Consider the following 12,020-nt stretch of genomic DNA (forward strand, 5'->3'; position numbering starts at 1 on the left):
TGCCTAGGGTGCCAGGAAGCGGCGGGGGGGGGGCGGCACCTGAGCAAGGTTTTTTTTTTTAAAGTCTGGGAGCAGAGCCAAGCATATAAGGATGGGGGGAGCAGAGCCAAGCATGTAAGGATTGGAGGGGGGGAGCAGAGCCACGCATATAAGGATGGGAGGGGGGAGCAGAGCCACGCATGCAAGATGGGAGGGGGGAGCAGAGCCAAGCATACAGGATGGGAGGGGGGAGCAGAGCCATGCATACAAGATGGGAGGGGGGAGCCATTCATATAACAGGGGTAGCCACACAGCAGGACAAGAGGGGGGAGCCACACATGACGGACAGTGATGAGGGGACAATACATACCCGGCTTATACTCGAGTCGATAAGCTTACACTGTTTTTTTGTGGCAAAATTAGGTGCCTCAGCTTATACTCGGGTCGGCTTACACTCGAGTATATAAGGTATGTGATATATACACATGTATGTGTGTGTGGCTATATCTATATAGCTGTGTAGCCATAAAACGAAGGGGGCCCAGACACAGTTCTTGCACAGGGGCCCCAAGCTGTCAGTGTCCACCCCTGCCCAGGTAACAATTGTACTCACATTTTACAGAGGTGAGTACAATTAAGGCTCTGACTGACGGGTCAGAGTGACGTGAGCAGCATGATCAGTTCATGTGATCACGCTGCTGACGTCGTTCACTCGTGCTGCAGAGGCAAACAATGGTGGTAAGTGCTCCAGTGGAGCAGAAGACACCGACGTTTAAGTGCACGGGAGGGGGGACAATTTGAGTGGGGATGGGGGGATTTATTATATGTGGGGAGAATTGGAGTGGGGATGGGGGTGCTTAATGTGTGGGGTGAGATTTAATGGCACAAAATGAAGAGCAAAGGGGGAGATGGGGAAACAGTACTGGGGAATGGGGGCATGTATGAGGAAACAGTATTTGGGGGATGGGTGCAGACATTATGGGGTGCAAAGGGGGAATGTATGTGGACACAGTATGAGTAGCGATGTGAAAAATGGATGTAGACAGAGTACGGGGAGTGAGGGTGATGCGATGTGTGCAGACACAGTATGGGGAGTCAGGTGAGCAGGCAGTATAGAAAGTGAAGGGTTAAATATATGAGGAGACAGTATGGTGAACAGGAGGGATGTGAGAGGAGACAGTATGAGGAGGGAAGGGAATAGTGTGAGGAGACAGTATGGGGGAGAAAAGTGAGTGGGCACAGAATAGAAACTGAGTAGTGGGTTCGTAGCATGGGTGGACAGTGTAAGGGCACAGCCAGGAGAGGGCAGTATACCAAGGAGGGGGGGTGTGATAAGAGAGTACAGTATAAACACTGGGCCCTATAGGGGGGACACAGTGTGAGAAGACAGTGTGAAGAGGGGGCCGGTATGGAAAAGAGAGGTCAGTGTGAAGAGCATGTACCATAAGAGGGACAATGTGGGGGTCATATTTTGTGCAGACAATATAGTGAGGGGCAATTTTTTTATTCAGGAGCATAATAATGACACTTGTATCTTTAAGGGCATCATGTGGAGATTTTCTGCAAAAGAGCAGAGAAGATGGAAGTCTGCAGAGATGGCTGTGGATGAGAAAACTCATTATGGGGTCTGGTCAAGATGAAGAAAAGAAGGAGATCGGCTCCAGAGACGACATCATCTATAAGGTAACTGGATGTAAATGTTATTTGTGATACTGACTAACTCTCATGTTTTTATTAATATTAGGAGCATTAAAGGGGATGTCCAGGTTTGTGATAAGTCTGCAGTCATTCTTTGTGACTTTTGACTTCTGAGTTCTCACAGTGCGCACTGCACGCTGTCAGGATTCTCTCGTGCTGGCGATTTACATACATGCGGTCACGTGCTGACTAGACATGTGTGGCCTCACTCAATGAAAATGAACTGAGCGAGGCCGGGCACGTCTAGTCGGAATGTGGTCAGAAGTATACAAATCACATGCTTGTGCTGACATGACTGTCCACCGGCAATGGAGAATCCTAAAAGTGTGCAGTGCATTAGTTGTGAGAATTCAGAAGCCTGCGACATCAGGATTCAGCTCTGCAGGTTCCAGTAGTCATCACATGGACACTTCACTCATATGCGATTTTCATACTTGTGGTCCTGTGATAACGAGTTTCTCTTCTGCTTCTCTGTTTTTCACTGAACATTGAGAGCATTAGGGAGAGGAGCTCATCGGTACATGACTAAGTGTGCAAATCGCATATGTCCTTGGTGGGGGCGCCAAAATGAATTCTTGCCCCTGGTGCCAGAAAACCTAGATACACCTCTGCCGGAATGCTACTGTGTGCGGTGATTACCGGGTCCATTGGAGGGATGTTTGTGCACAGGCAGTGAGGCAGGGACTGAGGGTGTGCACAGAGAGAGAATGGAGACCCGGAAACTGCCCTTCTCAGTCTACGCTGCAGCCTGGAGCCCTCATTATCATAAGAATATGTCAGTTAAAGGGAGTCTGTCACCCCAAAAATCGTATAGAGATAAGGCCACCAGCATCAGGGGCTTATCTACAGCATTCTGTAATGCTGTAGATAAGCCCCCAATGTATCCTGAAAGGTAAGAAAAACAGGTTATATTATACTCATCCAGGGGCGGTCCCACTGCGGTCCGGTCCAATGGGCGTCGCGGTGCGGGTCTAGCGCCTCCCATCTTCATGCGATCACGTCCTCTTCTTGTCTTCCTGCCCCTGCTCCGGCGCAGGTGTACTTTGTCTACCCTGTTGAGGGCAGAGCAAAGTACTGCAGAGCGCAGGCGCTGGGTCTCTCTGACCTTTCCTGGCGTCTGCGCACTGCAATACCTTGCTCTGCCCTCAGCAGGGCAGACAAAGTACGCCTGCCCCGGAGCCGCAGCAGGAAGGAAAGAAGAGGACGTCATCGTATGAAGATATGAGGCGCCGGACCGGACCACGATGCCCATCGGACCAGAACCGGACCGCAGTGGGAGGCTACAGGTTTCACTCAACCTAAGTCCAGTATCTCCATCTCTACTTCTTCATTCACCTTCATTTGGAGGAAATGGAAAGGGTGACTCGAGTCAAAACATCAGCATTAGCCTTCTCTTTGCCAGAAAGATACTTGATGGGGTAATTAACCCCTTCCCGACCCATGACGCCACGTAGGCGTCATGAAAACCCGTGCCAATCCGACCCATGACGCCTATGTGGCGTCATGGAATGATCGCGTCCCTGCAGATCGGGTGAAGGGGTTAACTCCTATTTTACCCGATCTGCAGGGAGAGGGGGAGTGGTGCTTCAGCCCAGGGGGGGTGGCTTCACCCCCCCCGTGGCTACGATCGCTCTGATTGGCTGTTGAAAGTAAAACTGCCAATCAGAGCGATTTGTAATATTTCACCTAAAAAACTGGTGAAATATTACAATCCAGCCATGGCCGATGCTGCAATATCATCGGCTATGGCTGGAAAACCTGAAGTCACCCCCCCCACACCCACCGATCGCCCCCCCAGTCCTCCGTTAGTCCTCCGGTCCCCTCCGTCCGCCTGCCGGCTCCCCCGTCCTGCTGTCCGCTCCCCCCTGTGGTCCGATCACCCCCCTGTGCTCCAATCACCCCCCCTGTGCTCCAATCCACCCCCCACCACTCCTTCATACTTACCGATCCTCCCGGTGTCCGTACGCCTCCTCGCTGCGCGCCGCCATCTTGCAAAATGGCGGGCGCATGCTCAGTACGCCCGCCGAATCTGCCAGCCGGCAGATTCCTTACAGGTACATTTTGATCGCTGTGGTAGGTTCTATCACAGCGATCAAAATAAAAAAATAATAAATAAACCCCCCCCTTTATCACCCCCATAGGTAGGGACAATAATAAAATAAAGAAAATATTTTTTTTTCTTTTTCCACTAGGGTTAGGGTTAGAACTAGGGTTAGAACTAGGGGTAGGGTTAGGGGTAGGGTTAGGGTTACGGGTAGGGTTAGGGTTAGGGGTAGGGTTATGGCATGTGCACACAGAGCGGATCGGCCGCGGATCGGCAGCGGATCGGCAGTGGATCGGCAGCGGATCGGCAGCGGATCGGCCGCGGATCGGCAGCGGATCGGCCGCGGATCCGCAGCGGATCGGCAGCGGATCCGCAGCAGATCCGCAGCGGATCGGCCGTGGATCCGCAGCGGATCGGCCGCGGATCCGCAGCGGATTGGCAGCGGATCCGCAGTGGATTGGCCGCGGATCCGCAGCGGATGGGCAGCGGATTGGCCGCGGATCCGCAGTGGATTGGCCGCGGATCCGCAGCGGATTGGCCGCGGATCCGCAGCGGATTGGCCGCTGCGAATTCGAAGCACTTTTCCATCAGGTTTACAGTACCATGTACACCTAAGGAAAACCAAATCCGCTGTGCCCATGGTGCGGAAAATTCCGTGCAGAAACGCTGCGTTGTATTTTCCGCAGCATGTCAATTCTTTGTGCGGATTCCGCAGCGTTTTACACCTGTTCCTCAATAGGAATCCGCAGGTGAAATCCGCACAAAAAAACACTGGAAATCTGCTGTAAATCCGCAGGTAAAACGCAGTGCCTTTTACCTGCAGATTTTTCAAAAATCGTGCGGAAAAATCTCACACGAATCCGCAACGTGGGCACATAGCTTTAGGGTTAGGGTTGGAATTAGAGTTAGGGTTGGAATTAGGGCTAGGGTTTGAAATAGGGTTAAGATTAGGCTTGTGGTTAGGGTTACGGATAGGGTTAGGGGTGTGTTGGGGTTACAGTTGTGGTTAGGGTTGGGATTAGGGTTACGGTTGGGATTAGGGTTAGGATTAGGGTTGGAATTAGGGTTACGGGTGTGTTGCGGTTAGGGTTGTGGTTAGGGGTTTGTTGGGGTTAGGGTTGTGATTAGGGTTATGGCTACAGTTGGGATTAGGATTAGGGGTGTGTTGGGGTTAGTGTTGAAGTTAGAATTGAGGGGTTTCCACTGTTTAGGCACATCAGGGGTCTCCAAACGCAACATGGCGCCACCATTGATTCCAGCCAATCTTGCGTTCAAAAAGTCAAATGGTGCTCCCGCCCTTCCAAGCCCCGACGTGCGCCCAAACAGTGGTTTACCCCCACATTTGGGGTACCAGCATACTCAGGACAAACTGGGCAACAACTGTTGGGGTCCAATTTCTCCTGTTACCCTTGCAAAAATAAAAAATTACTTGCTAAAACATAATTTTTGAGGAAAGAACAATTATTTTTTATTTTCACGGCTCTGCGTTATAAACTTCTGTGAAGCACTTGGGGGTTGAAAGTGCTCACCACACATCTAGATAAGTTCCTTCGGGGGTCTAGTTTCCAAAATGGGGTCACTTGTGGGGTGTTTCTACTGTTTAGGCACATCAGGGGCTCTGCAAATGCAATGTGACGCCCGCAGACCATTCCATCAAAGTCTGCATTTCAAATGTCACTACTTCCCTTCCGAGCCCTGACGTGTGCCCAAACAGTGGTTTACCCCTACATATGGGGTATCAGCGTACTCACAACAAACTGGGCAACAAATATTGGGGTCCAAATTCTCCTGTTACCCTTGTGAAAATAAAAAATTGCTTGCTAAAACATCTTTTTTGAGGAAAGAAAAATGATTTTTTATTTTCACGGCTCTGCGTTGTAAACTTCTGTGAAGCACTTGGGGGTTCAACGTGCTCACCACACATCTAGATAAGTTCCTTGGGGGGTCTAGTTTCCAAAATGGGGTCACTTGTGGGGGGTTTCTACTGTTTAGGCATATCAGGGGCTCTGCAAACGTAACATGATGCCCGCAGACCATTCCATCAAAGTCTGCATTCCAAAACGTAACTACTTCCCTTCCGAGCCCCGGCATGTGCCCAAACAGTGGTTTACCCCCACATATGGGGTATCAGCGTACTCAGGAGAAACTGGACAACAACTTTTGGGGTCCAATTTCTCCTGTTACTCTTGCAAAAATAAAAAATTCTGGGCTAAAAAAATATTTTTGAGGAAAGGAAACACATTTATTATTTTCACGGCTCTGCGTTATAAACTTCTGTGAAGCACTTGGGGGTTCAAAGTGCTCACCACACATCTAGATAAGTTCCCTTGGGGGTCTAGTTTCCAAAATGGAGTCACTTGTGGGGAGTTCCTACTGTTTAGGCACATCAGGGGCTCTGCAAACGCAACCTGATGCCCGCAGAGCATTCCATCAAAGTCTGCATTTCAAAACGTCACTACTTCCCTTCCGAACCCCGACGTGTGCCAAAACAGTGGTTTACCCCCACATATGGGGTATCAGCGTACTCAGGAGAAACTGGACAACAACTTTTGGGGTCCAATTTCTCCTGTTACTCTTGCAAAAATAAAAAAATTCTGGGCTAAAAAAATATTTTTGAGGAAAGGAAACACATTTTTTATTTTCACGGCTCTGCGTTATAAACTTCTGTGAAGCACTTGGGGGTTCAAAGTGCTCACTACACATCTAGATAAGTTCCCTTGGGGAACTTGGGGGTCTAGTTTCCAAAATGGAGTCAATTGTGGGGAGTTCCTACTGTTTAGGCACATCAGGGGCTCTGCAAACGCAACCTGACGCCCGCAGAGCATTCCATCAAAGTCTGCATTTCAAAACGTCACTACTTCCCTTCCGAACCCCGACGTGTGCCAAAACAGTGGTTTACCCCCACATATGGGGTATCAGCGTACTCAGGAGAAACTGGACAACAACTTTTGGGGTCCAATTTCTCCTGTTACCCTTGTGAAAATAAAAAATTGTGGGCTAAAAAATCATTTTTGAGAAAAGAAAAATTATTTTGTATTTTCATGGCTCTGCGTTATAAACTTCTGTGAAGCACTTGGGGGTTCAAAGTGCTCACCACACATCTAGATTAGTTCCTTGGGAGGTCTAGTTTCCAAAATGGGGTCACTTGTGCAGGAGCTCCAATGTTTAGGCACACAGGGGCTCTTCAAACGCGACATGGTGTCCGCTAATGATTGGAGCTAATTTTCCATTCAAAAAGCCAAATGGCGTGCCTTCCCTTCCGAGCCCTGCCGTGCGCCCAAACAGTGGTTTACCCCCACATATGGGGTATCATCGTACTCAGGACAAACTGGACAACAACATTTGGGGTCCAATTTCTCCTATTACCCTTGGGAAAATAAAAAATTCTGGGCTAAAAATCATTTTTGAGGAAAGAAAAATTATTTTTTTATTTTCACGGCTCTGCGTTATAAACTTCTGTGAAGCACCTGGGGGTTATAAGTGCTCACTATGCATCTAGATAAGTTCCTTGGGGGGTCTAGTTTCCAAAATGGGGTCACTTGTAGGGGAGCTCCAATGTTTAGGCACACAGGCGCTCTCCAAATGCGACATGGTGTCCGCTATCGATTGGAGCTAATTTTCCATTCAAAAAGTCAAATGGCACGCCTCCCCTTCCGAGCCTTGCCGTGCACCCAAACAGTGGTTTACCCCCACATATGAGGTATCGGCATACTCAGGAGAAATTGCCCAACAAATTTTAGGATCCATTTTATCCTGTTGCCCATGTGAAAATGAAAGAATTGAGGCTAAAAGAAATTTTGTGTGAAAAAAAAGTACTTTTTCATTTTTGCGGATCAATTTGTGAAGCACCTGGGGGTTTAAAGTGCTCACTATGCCTCTAGATGAGTTCCTTGGGGGGTCTAGTTTCCAAAATGGGGTCACTTGTGGAGGAGCTCCAATGTTTAGGCACACAGGGGCTTTCCAAACGCGACATGGTGTCCGCTAACGATGGAGATAATTTTTCACTCAAAAAGTCAAATGGCGCTCCTTCCCTTCCGGGCCTTACCATGTGCCCAAACAGTGGTTTACCCCCACATCTGAGGTATCGGTGTACTCAGGAGAAATTGCCCAACAAATTTTAGGATCCATTTTATCCTGTTGCCCATGTGAAAATGAAAAAATTGAGGCTAAAATAATTTTTTTGTGAAAAAAAAGTACTTTTTCATTTTTACGGATCAATTTGTGAAGCACCTGGGGGTTTAAAGTGCTCACTATGCTTCTAGATAAGTTCCTTGGGGGGTCTAGTTTCCAAAATGGTGTCACTTGTGGGGGAGCTCCAATGTTTAGGCACACGGGGGCTCTCCAAACACGACATGGTGTCCGCTAAAGATTGGAGCCAATTTTTCATTGAAAAAGTCATATGGCGCTCCTTCCCTTCCGAGCCCTGCCGTGCGCCCAAACAGTGGTTTACCCCCACATATGAGGTATCAGCGTACTCAGGACAAATTGGACAACAACGTCCGTGGTCCAGTTTCTCCTTTTACCCTTGGGAAAATAAAAAAACTGTTGCTAAAAGATCATTTTTGTGACTAAAAAGTTAAATGTTCATTTTTTACTTCCATGTTGCTTCTGCTGCTGTGAAACACCTGAAGGGTTAATAAACTTCTTGAATGTGGTTTTGAGCACCTTGAGGGGTGCAGTTTTTAGAATGGTGTCACTTTTGGGTATTTTCAGCCATATAGAACCCTCAAAATGACTTCAAATGTGAGGTGGTCCCTAAAAAAAATGGTTTTGTAAATTTTGTTGTAAAAATGAGAAATCACTGGTCAAATTTTAACCCTTATAACTTCCTAGCAAAAAAAAAATTTGTTTCCAAAATTGTGCTGATGTAAAGTAGACATGTGGGAAACGTTATTTATTAACTATCTTGTGTCACATAACTCTCTGGTTTAACAGAATAAAAATTCAAAATGTGAAAATTGCGAAATTTTCAAAATTTTCGCCAAATTTCTGTTTTTTTCACAAATAAACTCAGAAATTATCGACCTAAATTTACCACTAACATGAAGCCCAATATGTCACAAAAAAACAGTCTCAGAATCGCTAGGATCCGTTGAAGCGTTCCTGAGTTATTACCTCATAAAGGGACACTGGTCAGAATTGCAAAAAACGGCAAGGTCATTAAGGCCAAAATAGGCTGGGTCATGAAGGGGTTAAACTTCACCATTTGGGCAACCCACCTCTTTTCCCGGGCCCCCAGCTATGCAGTTTGCAGATGAGCCAATGGATTATTGCCAGTCCCGACTAATTCTAGCTAACTTTGCAAGTTGTCTCAGTATGGACCCTGCTGACAAGCTCAGACTCAGAGCTCAGAGGTTTTAGAGTCAGTGGGACAGCAAATGGGACAGATGCTCCCGAGGACCCTGTGGCCTGTACTGCACTACCATCCCCAGTCGCATTCTGCATTGTAATGCTGTACCCTGTTTGCAGGGCCAAGTGAAACTTGGACTAGGGATGGCCACATGGCGAGGGATAAAGCAACAATCAGCAGACACACAAAAAAATTAGATAATATAATATGAAAATTTACTAACCAGTTTATAAAACAAAGGAAACGATTGTAGTTAAACAGTATGTAAGTAACAAATACAATGAAAGCTATTAATATCTATAACACTAAGAGTATGCGCAAGTACACTTAAACAGAATTAACAGTAATATGCAAGCAAAATATAACGTGATTAACTCTTTCGATGCATAAATTAATAAAATGACAGTGTTATGCCAGCACTTTCATAATCGCCTACTTGCAGCAGCTTTCAAATTGTCTCTTACAAAAGAGGCCTTTTCTCCTAACTAATTGGACCTTTGTAAGGCTATTTATTTATGTTCATATATATTGAAATGTAAGATGGTATCGTATGCCCTGAAACTAAAGTAGAAGGATCCTTGCTGGGCTGAGTCCTGAATAATCAGAAACCCCATCTTGAAGCTCTTAGGGAATGCTGATCTCTCCAATGCAGGGCCTCCCTAAGTCCTTAGAGTCCTTATTATTATTATTATTATTATTATTAAGGGACGATTATTTAATTTGTCTGTACCCGAGCATGCCGCAATGCGCTCTTATGTCAAGGAGTCTTTGGAGAAGGGGCATATTCGTCCGTCTTCTTCCCCTCTTGGTGCGGGATTCTTTTTTGTGGCCAAGAAGGACGGGTCTTTGAGACCTTGTATAGACTATCGGCTTCTGAATAAAATCACTGTTAAGTTTCAGTATCCTTTGCCACTATTGTCAGACTTGTTTGCTCGGATTAAGGGTGCCAAGTGGTTCACCAAGATAGATCTTCGTGGTGCGTACAACCTTGTGCGCATTAGGCAGGGAGATGAATGGAAAACTGCATTCAATACGCCCGAAGGTCATTTTGAATACTTGGTGATGCCCTTTGGGCTCTCTAATGCTCCTTCAGTGTTTCAGTCCTTTATGCATGATATTTTCCGGAAGTATCTGGATAAATTTATGATTGTTTATCTGGATGATATTCTGGTTTTCTCGGATGATTGGGATTCTCATGTAAAGCAGGTCAGGATGGTGTTTCAGGTTTTGCGTGATAATGCTTTGTTTGTGAAGGGCTCAAAGTGTCTCTTTGGAGTGCAGAAGGTTTCCTTTTTGGGTTTTATTTTCTCCCCTTCTGCTGTGGAGATGGACCCAGTCAAGGTCCGAGCTATTCATGATTGGACTCAGCCCACGTCTGTTAAGAGTCTTCAGAAGTTCTTGGGGTTTGCTAATTTCTACCGTCGCTTTATCGCTAACTTTTCTAGCGTTGTTAAGCCTTTGACGGATATGACCAAGAAAGGTTCTGATGTGACTAGTTGGGCCCCTGCAGCCGTGGAGGCCTTCCAGGAGCTGAAGCGCCGGTTTACTTCGGCGCCTGTTTTGTGCCAGCCTGATGTCTCACTTCCCTTTCAGGCTGAAGTGGATGCTTCTGAGATCGGTGCTGGGGCTGTTTTGTCGCAGAGAGGCTCTGGTTGCTCTGTGATGAGACCATGTGGGCCCTCATTCCTCCTGGTATCTGTTTTGAACTGTGATTTCTGTTATGCTGTAATGTCTGTTGTCTGTATAAGTCCCCTCTATAAGTTGTAAAGCGCTGCGGAATATGTTGGCGCTATATAAATAAAATTATTATTATTATATTATTATTATAGAGATAAGACCTAACTTGGCCTAGCCCAAGATGCTGTGTACTTGGCTGTCCTCACCGAGTCGGCTCATGTGAAGTTGAACAACGCATTAGGATGACTCTAGGGAGTCATCAACAACAGATCCATAGTCACACTGCCCTATCCATTCTTTCCCTTAGGATCCACAGCTTCACTTCTACCCAGACTCTCCTTCGACTCCTCCCAACAGTCCACCAACCGCCAACCTTCCCGTTACACTCCAACTCCAGCCTCTCACAGCTACCCTCTACTGGTCATATCACATATTACATCACAAGTCTCCAACAATACAGTAAACTGTGGTTAACGCTTACAGATGTGTCATTGACCAGACTGTTTGATGTAGATTTGATAAAAATCCCCACTTTTTCTCCTGGAGATACCTGTTTTCTGAATAATGAGCTCTGTATAACCGTGACCACAGCACTGATTGGCAGATTTCTGTGTACACTGTGCATAGGCAGAAAGCTGACAGTCAGTACTGTGTGCGTGGTTGGCTAACGGGCAGCACATCAAGTAGTCCTCTAATGATAATCTCTTGCTGATAAAACAATGATTTTATAAAAACTATACTAAGCAGCTCCATAAGTGACACATTGCAGGAATCAGGGTTTCTGGCTTTACATTTTGCTGTTTTCCGATTAGGTGTCAAAAATGTGGTGACAGATCACTTTAAATATTATCTAATACATGTACTTTGCTTCACTGGTGAGCACAGGATAACAGCATATATGAAAAAATCAAGCTTCCTCAATCATGTCGGCTTCACTATTATTGTTTTACAACCCGTGAGACACACGCCCATGGTCTCAAGCACCTTGCTTCTTGTGCAAAGAGTGCTGTGACCTTCAGTTACCAATAAAATGTCTCATTTGTTTATCTTTGATGTATATTTTTTATTCTTTTCCCATAGTAGATAATACAGGGTTTGTTATTTCTATATCTCAAAACGAAATTAACCTTCAGCTTCTTTTTTGTGGTCTACGTCAAAGTTGTATGTAGGACGCTAACTGCTCATAAAATCCCTAATCAGCAGGTTGGGAGCCAGAAAATAATTGTCCACACTAACAGCTAGGACAGGTTGCAGCCAGCTAGAAAAATAATT

This window comes from Ranitomeya variabilis, chromosome 4, assembly GCF_051348905.1.
Source record: "Ranitomeya variabilis isolate aRanVar5 chromosome 4, aRanVar5.hap1, whole genome shotgun sequence".
In the NCBI taxonomy this organism is placed as follows: Eukaryota; Metazoa; Chordata; class Amphibia; order Anura; family Dendrobatidae; genus Ranitomeya; species Ranitomeya variabilis.